Source organism: Aquarana catesbeiana, linkage group LG09, assembly GCF_042186555.1.
Source record: "Aquarana catesbeiana isolate 2022-GZ linkage group LG09, ASM4218655v1, whole genome shotgun sequence".
Lineage (NCBI taxonomy): Eukaryota > Metazoa > Chordata > Amphibia > Anura > Ranidae > Aquarana > Aquarana catesbeiana.
This window is the reverse complement of record NC_133332.1, coordinates 54740245-54759935: the sequence shown is the minus strand read 5'-3', so window position 1 is coordinate 54759935 and position 19691 is coordinate 54740245. Positions and strand designations below refer to the sequence as shown.

Genomic DNA, 19691 nt, shown 5'->3' with positions numbered 1-19691 from the left:
GACCAGTGCCCTGTAGACTGTCTGTGAGGGGGGGGGCAGTTCTGGAGACAAGGTGAGCATTGCTATGAATTTAATTTTTAACTTCTAAGATTTCAGGATAATACATTTATGAATATTTGTTTTTACACTACAGGTTTGCTATAAAGTGGTTGTAAGCCCCTTACATACACCCAGTGAAGTGTCTGGACACAGATGATACACAGAGATGGGTCAAATCCTCCTGTCTATATGCAGTCTTCTCTTCTCTACAGCTGTTCAAAGTTCAGAATTAATAAAGCTTGTCTAATGCCGCGTACACACGATCGGAAATTCGGGCAGCAAAAGACCGATGCGAGCTTTTGGTCGGAAAATGCGACCGTGTGTATGCTCCATCAGACTTTTGCTGGCGGAATTCCAGCCAGCAAAAGATTGGAGAATGTTCTCAATTTTTCGGTCGGAAAAAGTTCCGTTCGGAAATGCCGATCGTCTGTACCAATTCCGACGCGCAAAATTCCTATGCATGCTCAGAAACAATTCGACGTATGCTCGGAAGCATTGAACTTCATTTTCTCAGCTCGTCGTAGTGTTTTACGTCACCGCGTTCTTGGCGTTCGAAAATGTTCAGCGAACTTTTGTGTGACCTTGTGTATGCAAGCCAAGCTTTAGCGGAATTCCGTCGGAAAAACCATCCAAGATTTTTCCAACGGAAATTCCGCTCGTGTGTACGCCACGTAAGCCGTCAGAAAAAGGGGACGGGGAGATGAAATTACACACTGCAGAGCTTAGCGAGGAGAGTTCTGAGAACTGATTGGAGGGAAGGGACACCCCCCCCCCCCGTTCACACGTCACACTGGAACAGAGCTAAGGCTGTAAATCACAGGCTCTGTGCTGGAGATACCTCCTCCCAGATGAACGAATCAGCAGAAACTAGAAACTAGTGCTCTTAACTGAGGCAAGTACACACTATAAAGGGATATTTAGTTGATTTTAGCGACACATCACTTTTCCATTTCCACCGCCATGTAACGTACCTAGATTTCACTTGTGCGAGAAGTGAATTTCACCTTCTAACATAACACAGGATGTGAGCTGGAGTGATGACCCCAGTCTCTGCTACTTCAGCCTAACATCCCTTTCCCCTCCTTGCAATGAATGAGAGGAAATTCTCACCGCTCGATCTGCGTCTTTGATTTCCTCTAGGGACAGGTGGGGGCGACCGGCGGGGGGAGACCTCTGCTTTAGGGGGCTGAACTTCTCTTTTACAGTTGCTTGCTGTAGAAACAAAAATGATATACCATTAACAAGGCAGGTGAAGGGAAATTAGTTAAAATGAATCCCAGAGAGAGAAAAGCATTATTCAAAACATACCGTAGGTCTGTGTGGTTTTGTTGCTGTGTTCTGGAGAGCTCCAAGTGTTGCCTTTTTCTGCAAATCCCAAGTGTCACATCACATTTTTAGGGGGCAACACATTTTTTTTTGTTTGAACATGGCGTGCTGGTTATTTCCTTGGGATTATAACATGTTTTGATGGCACCATCTGCACCTTTTTATATTTGGTTCTGATTACTGTATGGTGTGCCCTTTTTTTGGTGGAACATGGCATGCTGGTGATACCTTGGGTTGGAACTTATGTTTTGATGGCACCATCTGCACCCTTTTATAATTGGGTATAATCACAGTATAGCGGGGGTAGGCAACCTGGGGCCCTCCAGCTGTTGCAGAACTACAAGTCCCATCATGCCTCTGGGAGTAATTGTAACTGCCAGCCTTGCAATGCCTCATGGGAAATGTAGTTCCACAACAGCTAGAGAGCCCCAGGTTGCCTACCCCTGCAGTATAGAGTGTCCTGGATTTTTTGTTTTAATACCCTAAGTGTCGCTGTCACATTGCTACTGGAACCTCCATTTGTGAATGTATATTGTTCTAGGGCACCACAGTGTCTATAGGAACAGATCCTGACTTTATTCATAAGCGGGTGCATAATCACATTGAAGTTGACTATAGACAAATCAGTTAAAAGATGATTTCTGTATTGTGCACATCTTCAGTTTTTTTGCACAGGCACACTTGTATACAACTATTTCCTTAGTATCTTTTCTACCATAGTTCAATTGTTATAGGATCTCAAATGCCAAAGAGCCATTGATATGGGTCCACAAGTATCAGTGTACCATTGCTCTGGAATCTTCCAGTTGTCATTGTGCCATTGTTGTTCTAAAAGTCCTATATGTCATTGCCCTAAAACCCAAAATGTGTCATTGTCCTAGGATATATAATGCCAGTATATTTTTGTTACCATCGCAAGTGACAAAAGCTTTGTGTAATTTAAAGGAGCAGCAATTCAGCTATAGTCAAAGGCAGCATGCATATGATAGAAAAAATACTTACTGTGGGTTCAGACACTTTACTGACCACATGCCTTTCTAATCTTTCTTCCCCTACACCTGGGAAAAGAACAATCAGTCAGTATTTTATCCATTATTACTAAAATCACGACATTCTAATAATGCTGAGAGTCATAAAATGATTTCACATTATCTTCTTTTACAAAGACGGTCATGCCATTAAAAACAATTTAAGCTGCTACATAACATCATTCAACTTCCTCTGAAGCTCTCCACCAAGCCCTCCTGCCATAGCATAAATGACAGGCAGGTGAAGGGATTGGCGTTTCCAAAGTCTGAAGGTTGGATTTTAGTTCTTGTCTGTGTCCAATAGTGATAAAATCTTATCTCCACACTACTGAGCTCAGCTTCCTTCACCATGAAGATGGTGAAAACTCCTTCATTATGGACATGGAAGGACCAAGAATGAGAACCCAAGAGATTTAAAAAAAAAACAATTGGCTAATTAGCTTGCCAGTATCAGTTTTTTTTAATTTTTTTATATAATCTTTATTTATGTTCACAATTCTGACAAAACTGTCAAAAAGACGACAACAGTCAAGTAACAGACATGAAAAAGAGAAGACAAAGCAACCCAAGTAAGTATTTGATCAAAGTACATAACAAAAGGCCCGATTAGCCATCCAACATAGAGGGTATTAGAGACGGAGGCGTCTACTTGGTGGTCATGAAAACATATGAGCCATATTAGTTTGTCTCTGTCCCTGCTACTAAACTTAGCGGTAGTAATGAGCAAACACTGATTTGGGCAGAAAAACTAGAGCCCAGCAGGCATACAGATAAAGAAAACATGAAACATTAAAACCAAACAAAAAGAATAAAAGAAAAGAAGCACTCTTAAGATGTACTAGCAGTCATATATCAAATATCTCGGAGGATCAAGTCAAGTCTATAACATTTATGACAGTTAAACTTTTCCCACAGGGACGGTAACCATTGGTTGTGTGTTTGTGCGGGCCTCATCTACATAATCAATCCAAGTGACCCAAATCCCATACTATTTATCGTGTCTGTCCTTACATGTCGCCACCCACTCCTCTGCAGCCCTAATATCATTCACAAGACCAATCCATTCCGTGCACCTTGGAACTTGGCTGCTTTTCCAGTAGATGGGGATCAATCTCCTAGCCACATTCAGGAGGTGAGGTAGTACCGACTTTCGATAGATGCTGAAAAGGATGGTGGGGACATGAAGGAGGAAACCCACTGGAGAGTCAGGGAGGTCTATGTTCAAGATGAGGTTTATTTGGGTTCTAGTTTCCTGCCAATAAGGCTGTATCTTAGGGCAAGCCCATCAAATGTGTAAAAATGAGCCTCTATGCCCACAGTCCCGCCAGCAAGCATCTGAGGAGGCTGGGTATATTTTAGCAAGTTTGGTGGGGACCCCATACCATCTAGTCATTACCTTGAACCCATTCTCCTGCATTTTCATGTCAACAGAACTAGAGTGAGTAAGGCGGTATAAATGGTCAAATTGCAGCTCAGTAAACTCATGTTGCATGTCTCTTTCCCATTCTCGAAAGTATATTGGCTTCCCCTTGGGTCCCAGCCCTAGTAGCATCTCATACAGGACAGATATGGAGGGCGGGATTGGATTGGCTGACATGCAAAGCTTCTCAAATAGAGTGGAGGAGGTAGGGGGGCATATGGCTTGAGGTAAACCACGCCTAAAATGTTGAAGCTGTCTATATCTCCAATCATCTAAGGGGAATCTACCATATTAAGCTCTAAGTTCCTCCCATGAGATTAATCCCTGGTCTTAGAAGAACCTACCACACCTCACTTCGCCATCAGCCGTCCAAGTACGGAAGAAAGAAGGGTGTTCCAGTATCTGTTTTTAATGGACTGGTCCTTCAAGAATTGAACAGAAAATCCACAGATAGACAAATAGATGGATAGATAGATAAATAGATAGATGATAGACACACAGAAATAGCAAACTTAACCATATAGTGATAGCAGAAAGCATGTGAGTAGATGAGTTTACACCTCCATTTACACAGTCACAGTTGCAAGCTCTTCTCTGACTGATAGTCTTCTGAAGATCAGGAGTGAGATTTGGTAATGTCAAGGACAAGAACAATGCATAATTAGTCAGTACTGGGGAATCAGGCAATACTGGTGACTAATCCTTTGCCCTCTGTCTGCTTCTTTTGGGCAGAGCTTTGGGAGGGGTCTCCAAACTTTTAAAACAAAGGGCCAGGTTACTGTCCTTCAGAATTTATTGGGAATAGAAATTGTCCGGGTGTCAGTGGGAGCAAACAATGCATTCTTGGTATTAAGGGGAGGAATGGTGCACCATGGTTGGTGTCGATGGGAGAAAAAATACCCCATCCTTGGTGTCAATGGGAAAAATAGTGCCCCATTGCTGGTGTCAATGAGAGAAATAGCGTGCCCTTCTTTGGTTTCAATGGGAGAAATACTGTCCCATCGTTGTTGTCAGGGGGAGAAATAGGGCCCTGTCGTTGGTGTCAATGGGAGAAATAGGGCCCCATCGTTGGTATCAATGGGAGAAATACTGCCCCATTGCTGTTGCCAGTAGCAGGAATTATGCCCCATTATTCGTGTCAGTGGGAGGAATAGTGTTCCAAGGGCCGGATAAAGGCAAGCAAAGGGCCGTCGTTTGGAGACCACTGCTTTAAGGGTTCTGGCAGCCAATTGCTCTACTAGAACTCCACCAACTTCCATCTCAAGTCAGGTCCATTACAAAGGTTTCATGTTCTTTCGTTAAATACCATTTTCCATTATGAAGGACACAATAGGAGAAGTATACTGTCCTTGTTCAGTTTTATTAGGTGTTTCTACAGTGTAAGTGGAGAGCATGAAAGCAAAAATCCTAATATGGACCAGACAAACAGTTACCCTGTTAGACACTTTCCTACTAGAACTGGAAACAAATCTACCCTTGAGTTGAGAACTGTAGGTTATACTATATTATCTTCAAACAATACAAAAGAGCCAAAGTATATATGGACAAGCAAAATGAAAGTGTAAGGAGATGTAAGATACATAATTTGTTAGGGATCCCACTGTATTCCTACCAACAGCTTTGAATCTGTCCACTACTCCATTTACATGATTTGTAATAAAGTTTAAATGTCATACAGTGGTAAATCAGTATGGCTTTTTGCTCAACATACAGCTGCTACCTTCTATCACAGTGACACATTAGGAGTGGGCACAAGTGATGGTTTCAGAAGATGTAGGATGAACCAAACTGCACACTACAGGCTAAGCAACTGAAAACATGGATTCTCAACTCTGACAATGCTGGACCAATGATTAAAGGTGGTGCTCGCAGTGACTGCAATGGATAAGCAATGCAAAACCAGCAGAAAGGAAGGAAGTTACCAGCTCCCCAAAGATGTGTTTTACAAATGTGAGAACACAATATGAGAAAGGGGACCTTGCAACATTGGCATTTTGACCTATGTGACATAATGGGGTGAATTTACTAAAACTGGAGAGTGCAAAATCTGGTGCAGCTGTTCATTGTAGCCAATCAGCTTCTAACTTCAACTTATTCAATTAAACTTAGGCAAACAAAAAAAAATGGAAGCTGGTTGGTTTCTATGCAGAGTAGCAACAGATTTTGCACTCTCCAGCATTAGTAAATCGACCCCAATGTGTTTCTCACAATACATTTTGGAGTGCTGGTGGCTTCCATATTTTCCTTAGGGCGGGTTCACACTAGCTGTGGCTGCGGCTCGCAGCAGGGGTCTGGTGCATCCCTGTTCTCTGTTTCATGTGCGAATCAGGTCCAAATTTTTGCCTGAATTCGGACCTGAAACAGAGCCAAAGATGCATAGGACACTTTTCCAGTGTGGATCACAGCCCGGAGCTGTGTGAACTGACTCCATTGAGAGTTGGTCACAGTCTCTTGTCATGCGAATTGGATGTGCGGAAAACCGCATCCAATTTGCATAAGTGTGACCCCAGTTTTAAGTTCTTTCTGCAGACTGCACTTAAATAATATGGTTAACCACACCTTGTGTGATTGGACAATAAAGGAGCAGCAGAAGATTGTTGAGTTCTTCCCTCTGCTTTTCCCCAGGTAAGCATGTTCACAGACAGCACTGTGCAAAGTAATAGAACCTGGACTGGCTCACACCGATGCTCATCCCTCATCCATTCTGACTACTGCTGTACAGAGAATTACAGGTGGCTGATGTACTTATGTAAAAATACCTTTACTGGTTTTGATAGTGGCAAATTACAAATTACCTTGCTTAATTCCTTATAACAACTGTCAATTCAGCAATAGACCAGCCTCTATATACAAAGTAAATACATTAGCACATTTTGAAGAGGGTAAAGCACGCAATGTGATTTAGGGCCTTCTCAAAATAATGCAAACATACATTATATCAGTCAGACCAAACATGGCACCTATAGGAGGTGGGGGGTTACGAGATGGCAGAACGGAGAGACAAAATCAGCAGGGTGGAACATCAACTAGTCCACATTTACAGCACTACAATGATTGGGTTACTTCAGGTTATTATTTGACAATCACTCATTCTGTAAATCCAGAGCAGAATCCCTCATCTTCTAATGGGGTAGACGTGGGCCTGGCTATTTTAAGAAACAAATTCTGAATGCCTAAGGACATATGGACACCTGCCTCCCTCACTCTGGGGTCTCCGACATAGGGATCAAGAGCAGGGCGTGATCATGTTGGACAGTGCAAAGAATTCCTGCACAAGGCATGCCTACTGAATGAGCTATAAAAAACACGTGCATGTGTTATGATATACAGCGTAGGGGATGATTTACTAAAGGCAAATAGGCTGTTCACTATGCAAGTGAATTTGTACTTTGCAAGGGAATCTACCCTTTGAAAGAAGAGAAGCTTTACTGACTTTCATCATCCAATCATGCGCAAGCAAAAATACTTTTTTTTTTAAATACACTTCCTTATATGTGATTGAGTATTCTTTGCAAAGTGAATTTTCACCACATTCCCTTGCAATGTACAAATTCCCTTGCCAAGTGAAGTGAAAAGCCTATTTGCCTTTAGTATATCAACTCCAGAGTCACAAAATAGAAAAAGGCCACAAAACAAAAATGAGAAGTTGGTTTATACAAAAGACAATAACATTTATAGATAGATTTCTTGAAGTTACAAGAACTTTTTGGAACTATGTAGATTTAAAGTGTCACTAAACCCACATCATAAAAAAACTATCAATAAATGGTGTATTACATACTGTTTATACTTACTCTGAGATTTGTTTTCTGTATTCTGCAAAAATCCTGGTTGATCCTGATGTTCTCTATCTCCCCCTTTTGATCATGTCCCCTATGTAGTTGGGGATTTTGAAGAGCAGTGTTGGCAGCTTCTGCACATGCTCAGTTTTCAGTGAGTTTCTATGCTGAGCATTTTCTCCCGATTAAATCTGGGAAGCCCATGTGACTATAGAGTCACACATGTGGGAGTATACACAGTGGTAAATGACACTCCACTCCCTCCCCCTACATGCCCACTAACCAGCTAAAGACAATGGGTGGGATATTACATGTAGATTAATTGAGGCCTTACCTCCCTCTTATTCTAAGACACAGGCTGGAGGGGCATGACACAGCCTGTGAGTGGCAGAAATCCGCCCGTACCATGTTATTGGCAAAAAATAGTAAAGATTTGATTTCAATTATACACTATATTACCGGGACACCTGCCTTTATGCGCGCATGAATTTTAATGGCATCCCAGTCTTAGTCCGTAGAATTCAATATTGAGTTGGCCCACCCTTTCAGCCCAAAAGTCTTCTTTCGGGTTGAGGTCAGGACTCTGTGCAGGCCAGTCAATTTTCTCCACCCCAAACTCGCTCATCCATGTCTTTATGGACCTTGCTTTGTGCACTGGTGTGTAGTAATGTTGGAACAGGAAGGGGTCATCCCCAAACTCTTCCCACAAAGTTGGGAGCATGAAATTGTCCAAAATGTCTTGATAGGCTGACGCCTTAAGATTTACCTTCACTGGAACTAAGGGGCCAAGCCCAACCCCTGAAAAACAACCTCACACCATAATCCCCCCTCCACCAAATGATGCAGACCAGTCCTGACCTCAACCCGATAGAACACCTTTGGGATGAATTAGAGTGGAGACTGTGAGCCAGGCCTTCCTGTTCACATCAGTGCCTGACCTCACAAATGTGCTTCTGGAAGAATGGTCAAACATTCCCATAGCCACAATCCTAAACCTTGTGGACAGCCTTCCCAGAAGACTTGAAGCTGTTATAGCTGCAACTCAATATTGAACCCTACCGACTTAAGCCTCGTACACGCGATCGGACTTATACAAACCTTTCTGTGGATTTCTGTACAAAGGGCGTTGGCCGTGAACTTGTTAGGCATACACACGGCAGGACTTTTTAGGCAACAAACACAAACGTAGTGACGTTTCAACGTAACTGACAACACTTCAAAAGAGGACGTTCAATTCTCCGGCGCCACCCTTTGGTCAACTTCTGTATTGTTGTCTGATCTTTTGCATTGGTTCTGAGCATCTGTGTTTGTAGTTTGTACTAAAGTCTGATGGTTTTGTGTACACATGATCAGACTTGCCGACGTCGGACTTTTGTTGCCGCCAAGTTTGTCTGTTCGCACAGCCAACATTTATCTGATGAAAACCAAAAAAAGTTTGTCCGATGGAGCGTACACACGGTCAGATGTTGCCTTAACACAGCTAATTTGCATGTTTGCTGTCAAAAAGTCCGATCGTGTGTATGGGCCTTAAGACTGGCGTGCCATTAAAGTTTATGTGCATGTAAAGGCAGGTGTCTCAATGCTTTTGCTAATATAGTATATATTTGTATGAACATTTAAAACAGTTTATTGATATTAATTATTTACTTTTACTCTGTATTCCAAAGGCAATTTTTTAATTTTGACCAGCAGCAGAGGACTACAAGTTCCTCCTGCTTATGTTTCCCTGCAGACAGGCTGGGAGAGAGCTGGGTCATGACACAGCTATATATCGATTAGGAAAAAGGTACTTAGATTTTCTTTTTTTTATTTAAATAATTACAGTGCCATCATCCATATACAGAAATAGAAGGGGCAATGTAAATTAAACAGTGTGTGTTTAGTATCACTTTAAGATGTTAAAATGAGGAGGCTACCTGCAGAACATAACTCCAAATGCAAAAAAAAAAACGAAGAGACAAAAATAATATAAATGCGTTATCTCAAAAAGGGCACCAACTCACCTAATTAAAAACGTTATATTCCCAGGTTGCATCCTAATAATACTACTGAAACAAATAGAGATGGGAGCCAAAGTAGTCCACCATACAAAGCAGTTTCAAACAAGGGGGACAGTGGTTGCTTTATTTCAAAATCTAAATTAAATCAATAAATAACACAAAGGAACCTCCATCTCTCAACGTTAAAATTAGATGACAACGTTGTTGATTTAATTTACATTTTGTAATAAAGCGATCCATTTGGGTAATAAAGCTGTTGTCCTCATTTAAAACCGCTTTGTATGGTGGGCTTCTTTGGCTCCCATCTCTATCCCCAGCACATACCTGCCTTATTGTCCTCTAAACCTACAGAGGAATGCTGTTTTAAACTTTTTAGGGCTCAATATGGGCTGGTTCAGAGGGAAAGCTTAATTTCTTTGCAGCGCAGTGTCAATGCACATTAATGGGAATTTAGCAAAACTGGAGCAAGCAGAATCTGGAGCAGTTGTCAATAGAAACCATTGAGCCTCTATCTTCCCTTTTTCAAAGCTTAATTGTACAAGCTGATGATGGAAGCTGATTGGTTGCTATGCACAGCTGCTCTAGACTGTGCCTTCTCCAGTCTTGATAAATTCCCCCCCACCATGCGCTAATTAGCACTGCGGTGAGTTGCAGTGCAGGTGTGTTCTTGTTTTGCATTCATAACAAGCTGCTTTGCTTCGCGTGAACCACTGGAGTAAAAAAGGTCTTACACTGACTTTATAAAACACCTTAAAAGCAAAAGTTTAGGTGAGCAGCTAAAAATATAAATATGTGGACAGTCTTATCTTCCAAAAAGTTTGTAACCCTATCCAGCCACTTTTGTGATTCATGCACCTCTGCCAGACAGTACAGCCAGGATGAGGACATTTGCTCTGTTAGGCAGCCCATAGATGGATCGTTTTTTTTCCATTCAACTAGCAAGGTGAACGAAAAAAAACTGACCCTATTCCCCCATCCACAAATTTAAGGTGTGGAACTGGGGACACAGGCAGAGGTGAGTATATCAATTCTAGTATTTCAATTGTTTAAGTGACTGACAGGTGTGCTTTAAAGTAGTTGTAAACCCCAAGCTAAGAAGTGTCAGCCCTGCCCCAGCCAGTATGGGGCATATTGAGAAGTAGACCTCAGTAGACCTCAGATATTTTTAGACTTGGTGGGATTCTGCTAAAGTGGTCATGGGAAGTGTTTGGAAGACCAAGCCACAGCAAAAATGTAGTCTGTAAGACTCTATTTGTTTTAGCTTCTCCTTGGGGGGTTGTCAAAGGAAGAAGATGTAGGACTAATGGGGACTACTTGTATCCCGTTTGCATGGGATGCTGGACACTGGCAAAACTCTCTAAAAGGTATAGGCTCCCTGACTCAGATATCACTCTCCTATGTTTTCTGTATTGTTTGTAACCTTAAGAATTGTGTTGTTAACACTGGGACAACCAAAGGATGTATATATATATATATATATATATATATATATATATATATATATATATATATATATATATATAATTATCTGTGTTCAGTAAATAGTTAAAGCGCTTTTGTGAGTGTGGGGTCTTCCTTCTCCTAAGCTCAAGATGGTGATTTCCTCTGGAATGTGATGGTGCTGACTGAGGCTGCTATTGGGGTCCATTGCTGTAAGGCCTGAAAGTATGAGACTGACTGCTTGGGCGTGTTGGTTAGGCCAGGTCAGGAGTCTCCCAGGGTGTGAATGGCAGGATGCAGCGGGTACCATAGGGTGGTCCCAAGCCCATAGCACCCTGGTAGAAGTAGGAAACCAACCTATCTTTGCGCAGGAATGGGTTAAAGTGATTACATGTTCTCCTAGACTAGGAAGGAGCAGCAACATACTGATAAGTCATCAGCTATGCTTGTCTGCAGTCAGCACATGTACATGCAGTAGAGTCTGAATGGCTCTTAATGCTGCTCCACTCTCTTCCAGAGTACTGCTGTACAGAGTTTGACAGAAGGTTGATATCAAGACAGGCTCATGCTTCTATGCTATTTCTATGTAAAAAAAATGCTTTTGATATGTAACCTGGACTGTAGCTGAATAATGCTTCGGAATGTCTTCCTTTGTTACTGCTGTATTATCCTGTGGACATGGTTAAACTGAATATTCATTAATGCAGAAGTGCAGCAGCCATCTTTAAGGAGACCACTATCTATGGAGTGTCTCCAGTGCAGGGGGCAGCCATCTTGGCTGGATCTGATTCAACCCTGGCAGCGGTGATTGACTTATGCGACAGGGCCAGGTGAAAGAGCATCTGCAAGTCTGGTGAGATCAAACTGTACTGGAGAGCAGTCCTACCACTTGTGAGGAAGGAAAAGAGGGACTGTCTCAGAACAACTCAAAGTGAGACATCACAGGAACTTCAATCCGTGTCTGACTCGAGCTTGACTTTTACTGAATCAGAGCACCAGAGTCCCAGAAGAGGGTGTTCTGGGTCTAACATTGTACTAGTTCCTCTGTTGTCTCCTGGGAACTGTTTTGCTTTCTTCAAGGGCCCCTGACTTTGCCGGCCAATAGTTTTTTTATCATTCACTGGCCAGTGGGATAAAACAGGGACTCTTATAGCAAGTTAGGACTGTCTTTATATACTGTTGCTAGGTAAATGCAGTTCAGTTTTGTTAAATACTGTTAGTCAGAATACTGTAGGTGTTTAAACAACCCGCTGCCGGGTCCGCACTTACCCCATCCACGATCGCAGCTTCCCCTCCTTCTCCGCCACCGTGAAGTCCATGCACTGCAGATGGACGAAGCAGTAGGAGAGAAGTCAGGTGGATAGAGCCAGGCTGCAGCACGCGCCACTGTCAGAAATTGCCATCTTTCTTTTCCCAGCGCAGGCTGCACAGCAACTTTGGAGACTGCAAGCTCATTGGCTGCCGCTAGCTCCTCCTCCGCTCCAACCACCGCCGCACACATCACAGAAGTGGGTGGGCTTGGGGCGCAGTGCTCACCCTTTTTTAAGCCAATTAGAGCCTCAAGCTCTAATCATGTGCTTCTTAAACCCCCCCCCCCATTGAAATCCATGCGTCCGGCACCCTGCATGTAGATTAGGGGCCGGACGCATGGATCGGGGGGGCGCCCCAATGAGTGGTCCGCCACTGCCTATTGGTAACATTTTGATTGTATCTTACGCCAAAACATAAAAAATCCCTCAAAGGGTATCCTTTATGTAACCCTTACTTACTAAGGTGCAGTATTAATTTTGTCGACTAAAACATTTTAGTTGACTAAATGAATACTATTTTAGTCGACTAAAATACGACTAAAACTAAAACAATTGAGATGACTAAAATACGACTAAAACTAAAATGGCATTTTAGTCAAAAGGACTAAAACTAAAATGGCATTTTAGTCAAAAGACTAAGACTAAAATTAAATTGAAATTTGACTTCAAAATTAACACTGGTCTGTAGTGCATGTTCATGCCTCAATACCTTAAATAATATATGAGATTTTTCACTCCAGCAGTATATAATGAGTTTGGAAATTGTAGAGAAATGTTAACTAATGCATTACAATTGAATTACACCCATTCGATTTTAGATGACTAAAATGAGTTTTAGTTGACTAAAATGTACTGGAGATTTTAGTCGACTAAAACGTAGGACATTTTAGTCGACTAAAATGTACTGGAGATTTAGTCGACTAAATACGACTAAAACTAAAACAATTGCAGAAGACTAAAATGGGACTAAAACTAAAATGCCATTTTAGTCCTAAGACTAAGACTAAAACTAAATCGAAATTTTCTGCCAAAATTAACACTGCTAAAGGTGTACTTCTGCTTAGATTTTCTTTTATGCTTTTTTCTTAGTCTTCTTTAAACACTTAATATTTGAATAAATTGGATTGGATGAGATTGGCATTTATTTTTTAGCAATGCTTGGCCTACATTGGAGCTCATTTGAAGTCAATTAGAATTCTAACCAAATGCTATACTAATACTTAGGAAGCATTTTTCAAGTGTCTCGCCCTGGGGTTTAGTCAGGGAGCTCCTCATTAAATTCCTTGTCAGGAGTAGCTACTGTAGATAGTTATTAGAGATCCATTGATTTCTCCCTAAGTTTGGCCTTGTTGTACTTTTCTCTTCTGCCACTAGGTGGCCAGGCACTTGGCGGCATTAGATGCGAGAAGGACATTCCAAGGTCAAGTTATGGGTATATGGGATATCTCGGCCAATGGGCAGGAGTTTTCTTGAATCCCTTGGCCTGCTGGGAGAACCTATATATTCGGGTGGAGTCAGTTGATCTATGTTCTGTGCCACCCGAACTGCCATCTGGGTGGACGTGTGTCATCTGGCCCGGGCTGATAGGCCAGAGATTGGGCCTATCCCAGGGTCATCTGGCTGCCAGGATGTGTGAGGGCCTATCCAAAAGTAAGAGGGCAGCGCAGGGTTGGGACTGCTACTTGCAGTCCAATCAAAAGTGACGGTTCTGCCGGCCCGGAGAACCTGTCGTGGTCGGAGGCAGAGGGGAAGCTGTCGCCACTAAGGGGCCAACCACCTTTACCAGGGACCACAGTGAGTAACTAAAGCATGTAACGGAGCAACATTCTCACCGGGCACGGTAGAGAATCGGGAAACTTCAGGCGGTGATCAAGTCAAGGACCCAACCAGCGGAGGTGACGCTTGCAGAGCAGCCTTGTGTGTCAAACCAGGGGCCGAGCCAGGCAGCAGGGGTAAAGCTTGAAAGGTATCTGGAGTGCCAAGCTAGGGACCCAGCAGGGAAGCGTGGGTGACGCTTGAGGGAGATACCACTGCAAAAGCCTTGAGGAGCTCACAGGATTCAGAGTCAGTGAATCAGAGAGCCCAGTGAGAGACTAGGAGCTCAAGGGGCTGAACAGGTACAAGTGGACATTGTAGTGAAGCTGAGCTGAGAGAATTGTTGAACTTTGCATTAGGAACTGTTGAATACTGTTGCCATAGGAGACAGCAAACTTGCATGTGCAATAGTGGCACCTTGCTGGGGCCTTTCCCTATACGGATGTCTTCCTATTGAAGTCTCAGAATCTGCCTATTGAAATTGTAACTACTTAAGGGTGTCCTGGCCCTAACCCTCTTTCCCTTGCAAAATATAAAAAGGATTGTTAAAAGAAATAAAACCTCTTTTGCATCCAAGAAGTGTCTGGTGCCCAATGACTTTTACCACCTTTGCACCCACTGTGTCTCACAACCCACTACATATTGAAGGATGTCAGCGGTCTGTGGCCTCAAAGGTTCCCATTAGACTGGAAGAGGTTAGAGATTCTGCTACACAAGCATGTACTAAAATTAAACAGTTAACAGGTGGTTGGTTATATAGCTTCTTGGAGGTTTATTGTTTCAGGAAATGGCCCAGTGGTCGACACAGGGAGGAAATCTGCGCAGCCATAACTTTCCATAATGGCCCCACCAGACTCCATCACATATCCCCGTCATCAACCCAGGAGGGCTCTTGGGGCCCATTCAGAACTGAAGATCTTTTTTTGGAGGAGTGAGTACTTTTTATTTAGTGGTACTTACTCCTACCTTATTCCTCATCTAGGTGAAGATGGGGTCACCTAGCCCACCAGAATAACGTCACACATCCCAGAAGACTAAGGAGGGTAGGATGGAGTGCTGCAAGGGGCAGCTAGTGAGATATATAAACAACAATAATGATAGAAGTCCAGTTAGTATTTGGAAGCATTTCCTTCTGGATCCAGACCTGTATTAAAGGTTCTGGTCGGTGTTGATAGTTGCAGCCAGCTCAGGAGAGCAGAAGAGATTCTAAAGTAATGAGAAGAAGGAAGAGAGCAGCACCGCTCTAAGCCCAATATGTTAGTTTAAAAAGCTTTAATTTGCTTTAAAAGTAAACTCACATTTGAGCAGTGGTATACGGGCATTGGTTTTATGGTTCTGTTATGCCGCGTACACACGGTCGGACTTTTCTATCGGACTGGTCAGACGGACTGAGTCCGGCGGACAATCCGATCGTGTGTGGGCTTCATCAGACCTTCAGCGGACTTTTCTAGTCGAAAATCTGACGGACTTTAGATTTGGAACATGTTTCAAATCTTTACGTCGTAACTCCGCCGGACCCAGAAATCCGCTCATCTGTATGCTAGTCCGACGGACAAAAACCGACGCCAGGGCAGCTATTGGCTACTGGCTATCAACTTCCTTATTTTAGTCCGGTGTACGTCATCACGTACAAATCCGTCGGGCTTTGGTGTGATCGTGTGTAGGCAAGTCCGTTCGTTAAAAAGTCAGTCGGAAGTCCGTCAAAAGTCCATTGAAAGTTCGTCGGACCAATCCGGTCAAAAAGTCCGACCGTGTGTACACGGCATTCGCTGTCCTGGGTGTTCCCTCGGTTCCAGCTGGGTAGTGGTGATGGATTAGTCCCCGGCCGCTCTGGTGGTGTCCGTAGCTCCGAGGCTGGAGGATATCACAGCAGGGTACGTCAGCTGCCATGTCAGGCGCTTAAAAACAGGGGGCATGGCTTGAGCGCTCACGTTCGGAGCATGCGTGCTCCTTCATCAGGACCAGAAGACTACAGGACCAGTGGGCCGCCATCTCGCTGATATGGCGGCGTGGAGGATCTGAAGCCATGAGAAGAATTGGCTGTGTGGAAGGCAGCACTGGACTTCGTAGGCTAGTGGGTACCTTTTCCAAAAATCAGCAGCTACAGTATTTGTAGCTGCTGACTTTTAATTTTCACACGTTCGGTAAAGTTCCTTTTTAAGGCTAGGTTCACACTGCTGCGAATTTTATTGCGATCGCTCAAATTCGCAAGTCATTTTAATAACATTGTTTTCCATGAGTGCTGTTCACATCAATGCATTGCGAATTTAACCTGCGTAAAAAAAGGGTCCTGTCCGAGTTTGATCCGTGTGCGATGCGAATTCAGCTCCATAGATTGCAAAATTTGCAGTAGAATCGCAAGAACACACAAAGAATTCGCAATGCAAATTCGCAACGCAATCGGATCAAAATTGCACTAAATTCGCACTGCAGCAGTGTGAACCTAGCCTTATGCACAAAAATGGGTCGCATTAATTTACGTGTTTTACCACAACACATAGGGGTTGGTTTTCTAAAGGCAAATAGACTGTGGAAATTGCAGAGTGCAGCTGCTCCAGAGCTTAGTAAATAAGGTAAAGCTTCACTTTGCAAAGAGTACCCAATCACATGCTAGGAAAATAAAAAACAGCATTTTGCTTACACATGATTGGATGATGGAAGTCAGCAGAGCTTTTGCTCATTTACTAAGCTCTGGAGAAACTGCACTTGCAGAGTGTGCATTCTATTTGCCTTTAGTAAATCCACCCTATAGTGTAAATGGACCCTTATATTTTCTGGAAGAAGATCAAAGGTTTATTTCACATCATCTGTCTCATTACCAAATGATAGGAAGACTTTATTAAAATGCTTGCCAAATGCCCTACAAATGCTCAGTAAACGCCTCGGGCATTACGCTAACATTTTGTCTCTTTACCAAGTAGTGTCAGTATATTGCCTTAATTCTATTGTGACTAGAGGTCATTGATGCTTACTTACATATCCAGACCACATTTAGAAGTATCAGTATGCTTCAGCTGACTTGATTAAAACTCTACGACACCTTTTTCAGTTAGATACTGGTGTCTAAGAACTAAGATCGCACACAGGTGTGCATTCCTAGATCCTTGCTGCAACATGTTATGTTCTCATGGCACATTGTGATAGGGCATTAGGCTATATTTGTTAATTTATTTTTTTTTTTGCACGTTTAGCATATGTTTTTATTGCTGACCATGCCCTTACTAGGGAGTTTTTCCTCACTTCTTGTCCCTGGAGAGGAAACCAACTCAATAGGGATACAGACAGCAATAAAAATCTGACAATGCCCTAACCCTTCCTCACATTGCTAAATTAGGTGTTTTAATTGCTGTTCTTGTCCTTGTTGGAGAGCTTTCCCCTTGCTTCCTGTTCTAGTAACATATTAGAAAAAAAGGAAATCAGGAAATGAGAATCCAGAGAAACCAGACAGAAGGTATTTATAAAGTCAAAAAGATTTTTTTTTTACCTTAAAGACATGCCTGGAGCTGAGAAGGAACTAATTCAGCATAGAGCATACATGACAGGGTGGAAGGGGAACCAGACACAAGGGGTTAAATAATTGTGGTATGGCTAGTATGGACTCTTACCTGATTGGCCCATGAGACGGGGTGATGGGGAGGAGCTAAAAGATATAGTTGCTGGGTAGGAGGGGTCCGGGCAGTTGCGGAGCAGAAATCGGTGGATGAACATCCCTCACTCCCGCCCTTATTGTTTTTCTATTAGTCTCGTTGGTGCTAATTGCAGTTTGGCGGTTTGGGGTCCTTGACGGCGGTCTAAAATCTGGTCATTGGGTAAACGGTGGGGAACCATCTGAGGTATGGTATCCTCGAGTTGGTACGGTTCACTGCATAGTGACCAGGTAGTGGTAAGAACCCTGGGTGGCTGAGGTCAGCTGGGTTGGGCCCCGAGCAGTGGCGGCTGGTGAAGTTTTAGTATGGGGGGGCGCCAGACCCCGCCCTTCCTTTTTGACCCATCCCACTTCTCATAAGCCACACCCCTTATTATAATTAGGGGTGGGGCATTTGTTTGTAGGCTTGGCACATCGGAAAATTGTGTGGTTTCAGTGAAATAGTGGGGATGACCTAAATGGGCGTGGCTCTAAGGGGGTGTGGTTAGAGTCTGATATGAACGAGGGATGGAGGGAGAGGGAGGGAGAGAGGAATGGAGGAACAGCAGGCCCAGATCCTACACAACAATAGAAATATATGTATATGGACGGGCCGCCACTGGCCCTGAGCCAGTGTTTTGCGTCTGGGGTTACAACTCAGTTATCTGGTACCTCAGACACAAAAATTTTATGGATATGTGGTACCATCAAGGATCTCGAAGCGTTGTTTCAGGATTAAGGCATTTATTATGTTCTGTTATTTAAATAAAGTTTACGTGAATAAAAGGCCGTCTTCGGCCATTTTACCCCACTTAAGTGTTGTGTGTTTTTTTCTATGAAGTTGGGGAAGGTGGAATTTGGGGAATACGGGGGGGGGCATGGTTAGTTCTGGGTTTCCCCGCATCCAATTTGCACAGCAGGAGATTGTGACCGGCTCTCTATGGAGTCGGTTCACATATCTCCACACCAGCTCCAGTGCAATTTGCACAGGAGCCCTGTGTGTCTTTTGGTCCGTTTCAGGTCCGAATTCAGACAAAAATTTGGACTGAAATCTGGCCTGAAACAGTGAACGAGGACGCACCGGACTCCTCCTGTGAGCTACTGTGTGCTCATATGTAAATCCAGCCTCAAACAGTTTTGATACTAGTTATGGAACACACCAACAGATGCCAGCACAAGGCTGCACGCATAGTCACTGGGAGCACCAAACTTCCTAAGTCATTGTGCCAAAAGACATCATCCTGTGTACATCGGGAGCTGTGCAACTGGTGCTATTGTGACCACGTACGTTACCACGTCTGTGATTTCATCATGGACAGCAAGTTAGAACAAAGAGCAAACTTAAAAATTCTGCGTGAAACTGAAACTGGGCAAATCTGCCACAGAGACGTTTGACACGATTCTGCAAGTTTACAGCGATGCTTCAATGAGTGGTTCAAGGTGTTTTGAGTGGCACGCACGCTTCAAGAGTGGAAGAACATCACTGGAAGATGACAAGAGATCAGGAAGACCTTTAACAAGATCAACCCCCGAAAATGACGAAACCATTCGGCAACTTGTGCTTGACACGCTTCGAAGAGAAGACATCCAGGACACATTCCAGAAGTGGCAGTAACGCTGGGAGTGCTGTATTGCTGTGCAAGGGGACTATTTCGAAGGAGATAGTGTGAAAACATAGAATAAATAAAGTACTTTCTTGTAAACAAAGGTAGTCTCAAAACTTTTTGATACCACCTCGTATATTGGGGGGGATTTACTAAAACTGCTGCATTCAGAACCTGGTGCAGCTGTGTATGGTGGCCAATCAGCTTCTAACTTCAGCTTGTTCAATTAAGCTTTGACAATCAACCCTGGAAGCTGATTGGTTTCTATGCAGAGCTGAACCAGATTTTGCACTCTCCATATTTAG

General features: G+C 43.2%; 1 protein-coding gene across 1 annotated transcript in view; it reads right to left on the bottom strand.

Moving 5' to 3' along the window:
* Nucleotides 1-19691, bottom strand: part of PRX (periaxin) — a 54160-nt gene that overhangs the window by 19994 nt on the left and 14475 nt on the right. Inside the window, exons 2-3 of the mRNA XM_073598525.1 lie at nt 2368-2423; nt 1150-1251 (exon numbers count right to left, since the gene is read on the bottom strand). The gene's annotated coding sequence lies outside the window, so the exon portion shown is untranslated. The remainder of the gene's footprint in view (nt 1-1149; nt 1252-2367; nt 2424-19691) is intronic.